Source organism: Pistacia vera, unplaced genomic scaffold (genome assembly GCF_008641045.1).
Source record: "Pistacia vera cultivar Batoury unplaced genomic scaffold, PisVer_v2 Contig298, whole genome shotgun sequence".
In the NCBI taxonomy this organism is placed as follows: Eukaryota; Viridiplantae; Streptophyta; class Magnoliopsida; order Sapindales; family Anacardiaceae; genus Pistacia; species Pistacia vera.
This window is the reverse complement of record NW_022196110.1, coordinates 1,083,935-1,098,061: the sequence shown is the minus strand read 5'-3', so window position 1 is coordinate 1,098,061 and position 14,127 is coordinate 1,083,935. Positions and strand designations below refer to the sequence as shown.

Below are 14,127 nucleotides of genomic sequence, written 5' to 3'. Positions count from 1 at the left end.
AATCCAATTGCTGAGCTTGTCTCACATGGAATATATCTGTCTTAGCTATTCGAATTGCTTCCAAATTTTCATTTCTGAAATTGAAATCTTCAGCTATAATGCTGAGGCNTGGCTGGGTTCTCCATCCTAGATAATAATTTATAATTTCCCTTTAATGAAAGTATAATTATATGGGTCTGGTATGTCCTTGTAGCCGGTAACTTTTAATAAATGTATTAGGGCTATTATCCTAACCTCCCTAGAGGTTCCCAAAAGTAGAAAGAGTCCTCACCTCTCCTCACATTTCAAAAACTGTACCAAACCATCCCTCAAGGCCGATTGTGAACAGAAATTATTATTAGGCAAATTTCATAATTGCCCTTGAATATACACAACTTAATTCATAGCAGCGAACAATCCCTTTATCACCAGTGACTGCAACCGCCTATATATATCTTCATCGCAAGCATAACTTGACGTGCAAGTGGCAGCTTATAAACAATTTGGCATGCTTGCATATAGTCTGGCTACGGTATCACAAAATTAACCTAACATGCATCTTGGGGTAGCAGCATTTTAAATGAGTTAACATGCAAATGATGTTTAATTATTAGTCAAGTTTGAGAAGAAGAATTAAATATTAGTCAATTCAACTACATACTGATGCAGAACAATTAAGAGGGAAATGATAAGATATTAAAGAAGAAAAAGGGGAATCCACACAGAGGACAAGGAAAAAGAAAAAAAAAAAAAGAAGCAGAAAACAGAGATGACGAAACATTCAGTTATGTGAAATGGTTAGTGGTATTGAATAAAGTGTGAAAATATCATCTAAGTATATGAAGCAAGCAAAAACTTTGTTGTAAAGAATGAAACGATAATATGATCAGTTGCAACTGGCTATCCATGCATGTAACATACATCCTTCTTCCCTAGAACAATGGATGGTCTATTGGGGGAACACAAAAAGAATATTTTTACAGTAATAGACAAACAGCACCTGCCAAAATAAACAAACCATTACTAATACTGAAAGAAATAATCAACCTCATCTGAAGCCAAGAAAACATTAACAAAGCAAAAAGTTTTAAAATCTCTTATGATTTGTAATATGCTAAGTAGGGGTGTTCAAAAGAACCGATTAGAACAGGAACCAGCGGATACCCGGGGTTTGGTTCCGGTTCTTACCCAGAATCGGCCGTCACCGGGTAGGTTCCAGTTCTAAATTGTTGGAACCGTTACTGTGCGATTCCGGTTCCGGTTCCTATAGTTAGGAATCAGGAACCGAGACTCATATAAAATAAAATTAAAGAGTAGGAGGGTTGATAAGAACTTTTGTAGAAAAAGTAATGTAAATACATTTATATTTATATTTTATAACATTTAAAGTAAGTTGGTTTGACTTTTGAGAATCTACCTTTATAGGGTAATGGAGTTTGTAATTTTGAATTTATAATTTTATTTTTGTTAACAAGTGCCAGGGGGGTATTTGTAAGTTTTTAAGGGTTTTTTTGCTATTTTAAAAACTTATAGGGGGTCTTTGTAATTTTATAGGGTACCCAGAACCGGAACCGTTGTTACAGGTTCCGGTTCTGGTTTCAGATTGTTTCGGTTCCTTAAAAAAATGTAAGGTACCCGGAACCGAACACCCCTAAAGTATGGCCAAACAGAGACACTGTTTGGAAGACTCTTTTATATTTGTTTAATTTGATTACATATTTACCTTTGTGACTTTGTCTACTGAAAGAAGTTCTGCTAACAAACGTTGAAGTGGTGATGTTTAAGACAAGCGTAGTACTGTGACAGGAGGTGCGCGACAATAAACCAAAACCAAAAGTATGATATATTACTGAGTAATGCTACATTTACCAAAGGGTGTGCACCGAATTTGTGCACCAAATGACGTGACGAAATCTTGACCGTTGATTCATTATAAGTTAATATTAATCAACGGTCAGGCTCTTTCTTATCTAAGAAACCTCAACTCCAAAAAATACCTTAAAGTGCCCAATTCTTTTGTTGAAATTTGGAGGCCAAAAGTTTTTCAAACTTTGAATGCCAACATAATCATTGCCAGTGATTACAATGTCATCAATATAACAACCAAAGAATGATGCTAGAACTAGATTGCTGTATAAAGACAGAATGATCATAAGCACTCCTATTAACCAAAATAAGTCACCACTTCGCTAAACCTTCCAAACCACCCGTAGAGGACGCTTTAAGCCATATAAAGATTTTCTCAGTTTGCATACCTTTCCTACTCCCCCCGAGCAACAAACCCCGGAGGTTGCTCTATGTAAACCTCTTCAAGAAGATCATCATGTAAAAAATACATTTTTTACATCAAGTTGTGAAGAGGCTAACAATTGAAGCTGCGAGTGAGATGAATAGTCGGATAGAGGTCCTTTTAGCCACTAGGGGAGATGTCTCAGAGTAATCAATACCATAACTCTGAGCATAACCCCTAGCAACCAACCAAGCTACAACCCATCGGGATTAGCCTTCACTATGAAAACCAGTGCACCCAATGGCCTTTTTATTTCAGGCAAATCCATTAGAACCCATGTATCATTATGTCTTAGAGCCAACATCTTCTTCTTCCATAGCCCTTCGACATCCATCATGAGTAATTCTTTAGACACAGAGATGAGCAGACCAAAGTCTAAAGAGGCAATAAAGACATGGAAGATGAAGACAAAGAGTGATAGGGAAACAATAAGAGAGAAAGGATAGATACAAGAGCGCTTACCTTTACGAAGAGCAATGGGAAGATCATGGTCAGAGGTAGGAGAAACCAGATCGTGGTGAGGCATTCGATAGAGGCAATGGATCAGATGTCTAACGTAGGTGCCTCATGGTGTTGTGTGAACCCTGCAGGGTATACCTAGGTGATAAGAGGACGAGATGGTGGAGGACTATGATGGGTAATGTTGTAAACAAGAAGATCATCAGGGGTGCTTCAAGAGAAGTAGATAGAATGGAGGACCAACTACGAGTGGTTTCAAAAAAGAAACATTAGCTGAGACGTTACTTACCTAGACAAAAGAAAAGCAACTACAACCCTTTTGATATCGGAATAACCCAGATATGTACTTAAGGGATCTAGGTTCAAATTGGATACATGAGGTCTAACATCTTGAACAAAACACGTGCACCCACAACACTTTAGGAGAAGAGAGAATAAGGCTGTGATGGAAAAAGATGGAGTACGGGATTGACCACCCAAAATAGAAGAAGCATGCGGATTGATCAAGTGACATACAGTGGAGATAGCATCTGCCTAAAATTTTGAGAGACTTTCATGTGAAGAGGAGGTACGAGTGACTTCTAATAATGACGATTTTTGCGTTCACAACTCCTTTTGTTAAGGTGTATAAACATATGATGATTGATGAATATACCTCTAGTAGACAGAAATGAGGAAAAAGGTGAAGAAAAGTATTCTTTGGCATTATCACTTTTGAGAATCTTAATACATGTAAGTGATTTTGTATTTCAGCATAAAAGGTACAAATATGGAGAATAATTAAAAACGATTTTTCATAAAGTACAACCACGTCACACGTGAAAAATCATCTACAAAATACAAAGTTCGATATCCAAACTTAGACACACAGGGCAAGGACCCTAACATCAAAGTATATACATCAAAAAGGTTGTGGCTCTTTGGTTATCCTAGGGCTATAGGACACTCGATGGGTGTTTTCTAAATTGACATGCCTCACACTCAAGGTGTGACATTGACCCTACACTAGGACACAGTCTTTTCAAATGGGAAGGGAGGATGACAAGGCGACCATGTATATGGTAAGATGAATCACTGTACACGCAATAGGTTGAGGAGCAGAGTGGAGATCATCAAGCATATACAAGCCACCTAATACACAACCCCTACCAATAATTAGCTCATCCCAGATCCTGAAATATACAATGAGTAGGAAAAAAGTGAACACCACAGTTGAATGCATTAGTAATTGACTAACAGATAAGGTTAAAGGGAAATAGGAAGCACAAGCAGAGGAAAGAGACATGATTTGTTGAGATGGGCGTACCACATCCAATAATAGGTGTAGTAGACCCTTAGCTAAGGTAACAGAAGACAAGTTAGGAGAAGGTGAAACGAGGAGAAAAACCTCTATCGCCTGTCATATGGTGGTAGCACCAGAATCATGACCCAGTTCTACTAGAATGGACAAACAAGCTGTAGGATTACCTAACTGGGTAATATAGTGGTAGTCGATGGGTGGATGACTGGAGCAAGAATTCTGAGTGAGACGAGCATATTCAACTGCGAGATAGACCTGTATGGGGGGTGGTAAAAGACCATCTTGAGTTGCAATATGATCAACTTCTGAGTGCCTTGCTATTGGGGGGCTTGCCATGGAGCTTCCAACAATTATTTTTTATGTGACCCTCAGCACCACAGTGAAATCAATACGAGGGTCATTACCATGATTGTTCCCTTTGTTACCTTTACCATCACTAGGCTTCATGCTAGCTAGGGCGCATATCTACATCAGGATCCTTAAGGGTTTCTTTGTCCTTAGAAACTCCTCGATCTTCCCCCTTACTAACTCTGAGAAGTTGAGCAAAGAATCCGTAAAAAGAGAAGTGTCATACTAGTAAGAAGCTGTGTACAAGCTATCTCATATTCCAGTCTCAACCCACCAGAAACATTGCATTACTACTTGTTCTTCTTGTGCTTGCATCATCTTCACATCAGTAGGACAGGAAACATAGCCATTTTTTTTCTTAAAGGCTTGTTTTATCTCTGTATAATATTGAGCAATGTCTTTTCTTGCATATTTGCATAGATCTTCAATAACAATTCATAGGCATGAGATATGTCTGTTTACCTGTATACAAGAACTCTAATCCTCCCATAACCTTGACGGTATCAAACGACTAATCATATCATCCACAGACAATGAAAGTGTTCTGAATCTGATTGAAGAGCTATCATCTTCCATGAGTCATTTTTTTCGAGTTTTTATTATCACTTTCTGTTTCCTCAGGTGAATCCTCGATTAAATAGTCCTCCATGTCAATCTGGACATATCGTCGGATATCCGCTTCCATTAAATATAATTCATTTTTCCCAATAACTTCCGATCAGGATTTTGGTGGAGAAGTGACAATTTCAGTCACACTCTCTTACCGTCCTGTGCCATATTGTCTAGCATTGATCAGGTCAAAAAAAAAAAAAAAAAAAAAAAACCTCCTAACTCCACAGATTCACAACAACCTTAACACCAACAACTCAAGCAAACACAAAAGGTCAAATACCGAACACAGAGAACAAGCCTTTACACTTCACTATGAAAACCAAAGCAAAATAGCACAAAGAACGTCACACACAAGGAGCCATATCCACACACATGCTGCTACAACACGAGGCAACACAAGATGCTGGAAATCACACCAACAGCAAACCCCAACCAAACCCACCACCACCAAATCACACCACCCTCACCCAAGCAACACCCTCACCTTCTAAGCCAGGGAACCAACATTCGTCGGAAAGGGAGAAACTGAGAACAGAAGTCGTCGGAAGAAGAAACAAAGCAGATGTCCCGGAGATAACAAGGGACTCGAGATTCGTCAAACAGCTTCAGACGTAGTCGAAAAAAGGAAACTAGGGCAGATATTGCCAGAGATAACAGAGGAAGTTGGGTTTTTCGAGTCGAACAGCTTCAAAACGTTGCCGGAAAGAGAGAACAGCTGCAGACGTCGCCAGAGAGAGATAACAGAGACGTCGGGATTCTTCGAACAGGATCAGATGTCGTCAGAGAGAGAGAAACCATGGAGAACCGAGAATAAAGTCGCCAGAGATCGCTGACCGCCAAAAACACAGAAACGAAAATGGTTTAGGTTTTTTAGGTTCAGTTCCCGCTCTGACACCATGTTTAAACTTTTTCAATTTCTATATTCTACTTTCTCACAGTACACCCTACACATATATAACATTATACAATTACACATATACCCTTAACTACATATATGCATAGTTTCCAATAGATCTGTAATCCCCCACTTATGACTCAGCCATGCTACCAAAACTATACAAAATAGATGAAATATTCCCCGTTCGCTTGTTTTGTTTTGGGGGTTACTATTTTTTTTTTTTTTTTTTTTCATTGTACTTCTATTTAATCTCATGTTCCCAAATTCCTTGCCTCCATCCTCTTGTGAAGTGGTTCAATCACTTCAATTATTTCTATAGTATCTCAAAACACACATAATGCAAATTCTCTCTTTCTATTGACAAACCATATATGGATTTTCAGTCACAATAGCCAAATTAAGACAATATGGAAACACACTATAAACTATTGACTGGAAAACTCTCTCAAATCAGTTTCCCTGATGATAAATGATGTAACAAAAGCAAACTACAACTGATAAATGTTATAACAATATTAAGACATTTAAACTTCGATATCAATTATCACATTAAGTAATCACTTATCCAAAACAAACTATTTGTGAATGTCTAATATTAATACTTAAATCTAGTAGACAGGTATCATGAATACAAAGATTTGGGTAAGATCAATTTAAGCGACTGTACACAAAATTATTTTACACGTGATGAGAAAGTGCTCAAAACAAATCATAAATAGATTTAAATTAATTCATTCATTGAAATCAACAGGGAATTGCATGTTTACTATCTCTTCTAGAATGGCAGCTAATCATTGCTCCAATAATATCATAAGCTAAGTAACGTGGCTAATGAAGGTTAATTCCCTGGGTATTGGATCTAAATAAAAAGCAGAATATGGGATTTCGACTCTTATCTTTTGTTGATCGGCGACACCCATATTCGAACTTAGGAAAAGGATCTTGTTTAAACTTTTTCAATTTCTATATTCTACTTTCTCAACAGTACACCCAAACAAATATATACACACTATACAATTACACATATACCCTTAACTACATATATGCAAGTTTCCAATACTCCCCCTCAAGCTGGAGCATATATATCTATCATGCCCAGCTTGTTACAAATAGAGGTTACCCTTTTACCAACTAGAGACTTCGTGAAGATGTCAGCTAGTTGTTCCCCTGTTCTAATATGATTAGTAGCAATTAGCTTTTGTTCGAGTTTTTCTCGTACAAAGTGACAATCCACTTCTATATGTTTAGTTCTCTTGTTAAAGACTGAATTGTTTGCTATATGTATGGCTGTTTGGTTGTCACACCACAAGTCCATAGTCCCTGGATCACCAAACCCAATTTCTCTAAGAAGATCTCTTGTCCATATAAGCTCACAAGTAACTTGTGCCATAGCCCGATACTCAGACTCTGTGCTTGACTGAGCTACAACTGGTTGCTTCTTACTTTTCCAAGAAATAAGATTTCCTCCAACAAAAACACAAAACCCAGTCACAAACCGTCTATCCACGGAGGATCTTGCCCAATCTGCATCTGAAAAACCTTTTGCCTTATTATGACCATGGTCACTATATAGAATCCCACGTCCAGGGACTCCTTTTAGATACTTCAAAATATGGAGGATCGCATCCCAATGAGATGTCCTAGGAGATGACATAAATTGACTCACCACACTCATTGAAAAAGCAATATCTGGACGGGTTACTGTAAGATAGTTTAACTTTCCAACTACACGTCTGTATCTCTCTGGATCACCAAACATCTTTCCATCCTCAGCATTCAATCTCATATTAGGAACCATAGGAGTGTCACAAGGCTTAGCCTCAATTAGACCCATTTCGTTCAACAAATCTAACACATACNAAAAAAAAATGGACGGACCTTCTTCCCATTGGCGACCCGATTCGAGATCGAGGGACGAGTGGCCATCTCCGTGAGCCAAGTACCGGCGGATTGAACGCGAACCCGTACTGAGACTCCTCGCGAGGAAAGTGAGGGATTTCGCGATGGTTTTGGGGCAAGTCTGAGACCTGTGATAGTGAGCATTCCGGCGGAAGTGCGAGCTCAAGCTCAAAGAGGCCATAATTGTACTTCCTTCGAAATTTCTTTCTGTTGTTTTTCGACTCTGAATCGAGAGAAGAGGCGTGCATTTTGATTCTGAGATTAAAATTCTATTGGGAACTTCGTGGAATTGAGAAAAGGAGACAGAAGCTGTTTTGTAGTGTTATATCAAAGATTGATATACAGAGTACGAACTGTAAAAATTATTTCTTGTTTCGATGGTAATGATAAAAAGTACTGATAAATGGAGTTTGATAGTATGAAAAATGTTATCCTGGCAAAGACTACAAAGGTTATAAAGTGACATTATCAAGAAAAAAAATAAAGAAAAAACGAAAAAAAGAGAGAGAAATTATGAAATAAAAAATGAGAATTGTCTTTGTATACCCCCTTTATATATGTCTTTATAAAACTAGCATTGCTCGATAGGTATATAAAATAAATTTAACTTTTTATTACTATACATTACATAAAATATAACTAATCTTATCAAAACAAAAATATTAAAATCAATTTTCTTTGTTAGAATTCATCTTACTTGTTGACCCTCGATTTTGGATGCCAACGACTCGCACGTATAAAGTGTTAAGAAGGTCTTAGAAATTACACGTGATAGATCCATGAGATTTGAATATAGAGCTAAGATTATATATGTTGCAGAAAACATAAATAATAGACTAACAAGAGAGGTTTTCATAGTGGTTCGGATACTTAAACAATCGACTCCTACATCCACTATTATTTTATTGATCTCTGACTATTTCTATGATATTGCCCGTAAGGCATATAAAGATGAAGAAAGACAGTATTTACAGAGAGAAAGAATTGAGCTCAAATCTATGCTTAACTCTCATATGCCCAGCTTCTCCCTTTTCGTGAAGAGAATGGTCAATTTAACATCTTTGAGGTCAATGTAATGAGTGTTTTGTAAGTTGCTTTGACACATAAAAGGCTCTCATCCATTCATTTCTTGAAAGGAGATAGGGTTGGTATGAATATCTGAGGAAGTATGGGCTTATCAGCTAGTACAAAAAGACATTTATTGAGTTGACATAAGCGTGACTTTTTAGGCATAACAGAAGCCCCCCAGTTTTTGGAGTGCGTAATCGCGCTTCAAAAACTCAAGTCTTTGATCTAAATGGCTATTGCACTATAGGCTGTAGTCTCAAACTGAAGAGCTCGAACTATTCCTAGCGCAATCAAGTGTTGAGAGCTAGGACTGTGATTTGAGAGCAAAACGAGCTCGACCTAAAATCATAACGAGCTCAATTTGAGCAAAACGAGTTCAATCTGAACAAAATGAGCTCAACTTGAGCAAAATGAGCTCAATCCTGAGAGCAAAACAAGCTCAATCTGAGCAAAACGAGCTCAACCTGAGAGCAAAACGACCTCAATCTAAGATCAAGAGATCAGCGATCTGAACACGCGATTTGAAGCTAAAGATCAGTGATCTGAAGCTGAAGCTGAAGATCAGGACGACCTAGGTTTGACAAAATCCTAAGTTGGTACCTTTGGTTACATTTATTCAAGATTCATACCCTTAAAGTGCGGAAAAGTGTTTGATGTAACGGTATAGGGGTAAATTGGTTTTTTTGCATGGATGGCGCACGTTAGTAGATCGTCACCTCTAACAGTCCTCCAACGCACGTTAGTTGACAGTGTCCCTTACATTTTTCACCCTTTTTCTAGCAATTCTTCCACACAAAATCACCATTGTCACCACCATTTGAACCCAAATCTTTTCCTCTACAAAACCTTACCCTTCACAACCCCTCATTATTCGTCGATCACCGACCACGGCAACCACGACCTGTGACTTGTTTTTGCCAGTTTCTGGCCGTTTTGAATGGTGACAACCCTAACCACCTTTGCCATTTGACTCCTCGCATCCTCCCTTACAAAACCCCTAACCTTCCCAGCCACGACAGCTTACCGTTTGTCATCCAACACTTCACCAAAAAATGGTCAATGAACACAAACTCTCGGTCGGCGAATGACAATTAAACGGTTGTTGGGGACATAAGGGTTTTATAGAGTTGGAGATGCTGATTACAATGGTGGTGTCCAATTGGATTTTCGCCATTAGAATCTGACGAAGAACTACGAAACCCTAAGCCTAATGGCACCGACCATTGGAAGGGCCAATGAGTCGGGAACCAGAGGGGTTTTGGACGACGAACTACGGGGAAGGTGATAGAGGTGACCAGGGGTTCGATGCCGTCGAAAATAACCCAGATCCGACAAAAATCGAGAGGGTGTGTAGTGATCAAGGGTGTTATTGAGATAATTTCAAAATAAAATGGTAAGTTTTATAGTTTTACTAATATTTTTACTAATCTAAGGGTTAAAACGTAATTTGTTAATTTAGGGTTAAGGGGATTATGATAATTGCACCCTTTATACCCTAAAAGCTGCTAACAATGTTATTTTAAGAGTGAGAATCTAGAATAAATATAACTAAGGATACTAACTTGGGATTTTGTCAAACCTTGGGTGGGAATATGTCATTTACTCTTGTAAAAAAGTGTTTTAAGTTGAATTGACTTGAAATCTGAAAATGAGTAAAATATCTAAAAATTTGGATAAAATGTTGAATAGTTGATGAAATTAGTTTATTAAAAAAGTTTTCAAGACCAAATAATTGTTTGGTACATTTTCAGAAAATATTTATTATTTGATTCTGAAACGATTTTTTCTTTAATTTAAATAATATTAAATAATTGTTTAATAATTTTTTTATCACTAAGTTAAAAAAAAAAATAAAAAAAAAAAAAATCTCCATAATAACTTTAACTACTAATACATAATTTAAAAACTAGAAATTGACTACATTACAATATCGAAAGTTCATAATGCATTATTACATATCTAAATTAATAATAGGAAGCTACTAGAAATCAATCCTTAATATCCTTACACAAATACTCCATCAACAATTAGGACATGGATAGATGTTGAACCCAAAAAATCTTTACACACAAATCATCCTCATGACCTCTAAAATTTCCTTCATGAGCCAAACTACCCAAAGGAGAGTCTTCACCCCTTCTTGGAGAATCTGCATACTCGAAAGCGGCAACATCTGCCCCATCATCATCAAAATCAAATTCCAGGCATTTGAAACCTCCTGGCCGGCGGGCAATCTTCTCTGATCTCATTTCAGGATCATGTTGCTTCTCTTGTATTTTATTCTCAATAAATTTATCTGGTGGACGTTTGCAATCACAATGAAAACATGCCATATTTCTTCTATAATATAAGAAGTTGCACCTGTGATAGCATAAAACCACCAATAAGCAAACTGCAAACAGATCAAACAACCTATGATTGAATCTGGAAACTCTTTCACATATATTAATCCAGCATAAAATTACACAATCCTGGTTACCACAAGCAAACTCAATAATTTATAGCATCACCAATCATGCATTGTATGCGTATTTTCAAAACCACATGTTATAGAGTTGTAGCTAAAAATAAATAAATAAATAATAAAAAAAGATAGGAAATAAAAACAACTAGTGCAATGGAAACTTACTCGGGGCATTCCCATTCTCCTGGAAGCAGCTGTCTCTTTGGCCTCTTAGCATCACATAGTAGGCAGACTGTATTCTTTGCAAAGTTCATGAAATCACAACTGAGACCAAAATTCTGCACTTTTAGTAAATCACATTTTTAAAATATATAACATTTTAAAAGGATTTAACATCTGGAGAAACTATCATCTAATGCAGGGTTCAGAATTGGCTTTTAGACAACTCAACAAAAGCCTATAATATGCCTACACCTAAGGTCCATAGACAGCAGTTCAATGCATCTCAACCACGCTGCAAAAAGTAGAAATGTCTTATGAAGGTATTCTAATTTATCATTGTAAGTTTACTCTGCAAATTAGCCCCCAAGTAGATCGAAAATAATCAAAATAATGGCCATGAACAAATGCTCATTAAGAAGTCACATACTTGGGACATAGCCAATCTCCTTTCTTCATCTCAACATCATCTTGTCCCACTCGTTTCTTTGGTGGTGGAGGAGGTTGCTTAACTTTTGGAGGAGGCTTCTTTGTTACTGGAGGGGGAAGATTCGGATATATTGGAACAGCACTCAACTTGACAATCTCATGAAGCAACTTACGGACAACATTTTTCACAGACTTCTGTCTGAGAAGGGACTTATTGACCGCTGATCCATTCACAGGATCAATACCATAAGTCAATAGAACATGCATAACATCAATGGTACGAGCTTCATCCTCTTTATTTGTAAGTAAATATGCTATTTGACAGGAGCTCCTCAAGCTGCAGGTACTACAGACCTGGTACAGAACAAATTATCATAACTGAAAAAACATCTTATACTCAATTTGATGGTTTTCAGTATTCATCTCAGATGTAACAATGTAAATCTTGCAAGTGTAATTAAGTGATGAAATCCATGATATATCGTTTGCCCCCAGGACAAAACAAGGCAAAAAGTTACAAAGCTAAGAAATTTAAAGATGCAATGAAACCAAACTTAGAAAGAGGAGCATCAGAAGCGATTAATCACAAGATCTGTTACATGAGTGAACTAAGCATCAAATTTAGGAAAAGAAGTAACACTTACATCTCCTTCATCAAGGTGGGCATGCTTCCTCGATAGCTTAGCAGAGAAAACCACCTTCTTGTCTGCACTTGCGCATCCTTAGCCAACCAAAGTTTGAATATCCTGTCTCAACAAGGACCTGAAATCAACATTCTGTCTAAGCACATTTCAAGCAAAGTGACATCATTGCAAATTATGCTACATATCTAATGCATTTACAAAGTCAGCCATATAATAAAATTTTCACTCAAGATTGTTCAGTGAGATTAAAAGCAACTAAAAGGATCAAAATGCTAATACCATCAACCCTTTACACCCATTTTGGTCATCAACTCCACATACACGCCATCAATCTAAACTACGTTTATTCGTTCTGCAATTAGCATTCTAAACTAAAACCACAAGTAGCAATTCAGAAACACTTAAATAGGTCCTAAATGCAGACATTTAACTAACAATTTTAGTCACAACATAACAAGCAGAACCAAAGCAGTTTCAGACATTTCAAAATGCAGAATTTTTCAATCTGTAAACCTCAAGATATCCAACGGTCCTTCCCAAAATTAATACAAGCAGTCTGAACAGTCCTGAAATTGCCAAATTCAATTCCAACATCACTCTCCTCAACACCATCTTCAAATCCCAAATCTTTCACCATTTTGTCCTCATCTTTTCTCCTATGATCAAAGTAATTCTGCTTCACCAATCTCTCCATCAATTCAATCCACTCCGGCCATGGATGAACCAACTCCACCTCCTTCACCTCGTTTCTCACCAATACTTGCTTTTCAGCAGAATACCTTTCCGGGCTTTCTTTCACACAAGAAATAACTTCTGGGTTTTGCACCTGTTGGGTGGTTACAGCTTCTTGGTTTTGTTGCTGTTTTGATTGGCGCCAAGCGCGTATCCTTTGTAGAGTTTCGTCGTTTTCATGTTTTTGCTTCTCGATTTGGTCAATTTGTTCAAAGATGAAGCTCATGCGAGCGGAGAGTGAAGAGGGTTTTGCTTGTGAGTCTAAAGGGGAGGGGTTTGGAGTTGGAAATGGAGAAGTGGAAAAGGGTTTTGTGTTGAAGTAAGGAGAGTTGAAATGGGTTTTAGGGCTTTTGCCGGTTTTTGAAGAGACAGAGAGGCGTTTAAGGAGAAGAAGAGAGAATGGAGTTTGCGCCATCTTTGATAGAAAGACAGTGACTGGGCGAGGATCGAACAAGAAGAAGGTTTTTGGAGTCGGTGGGAGGTGGGGTCAGAGAACGGCGTCGAAGCAGACGGCGAGAGAGAAGAAGAAGAGGATAGTCGGAGCAATGTTTAGGAACCCGAACCGTCTGATAACCCGGCCAGGGGACCGGATGCTTTGACTTTGTGTTATATCACTATTAAAGTTGAGATATTTATCTTTGAAGTTTGAGTTTTTGTCAGCCGAAACCCAAATGCTTTTTCTATATTGACTTTTTTAATACAGTACGGGTGGCTTTCTGAGAAGAGTATATATATGTCAAATTATTGAATGAGCATTATCTTCTCCTGTGAGATAGAAAAATCAAATTTTGACTTTATATATACAACAAAGCTTAGCTGAAAATATTTTTCTGATAAATAATTTTA

General features: G+C 37.5%; 1 pseudogene; it reads right to left on the bottom strand.

The window, feature by feature from the left end:
• Positions 1-10,804: 10,804 nt before the first annotated feature.
• On the bottom strand, positions 10,805-13,873 carry LOC116135335 (annotated as a pseudogene).
• Between the last annotated feature and the right edge of the window lie 254 nt (positions 13,874-14,127).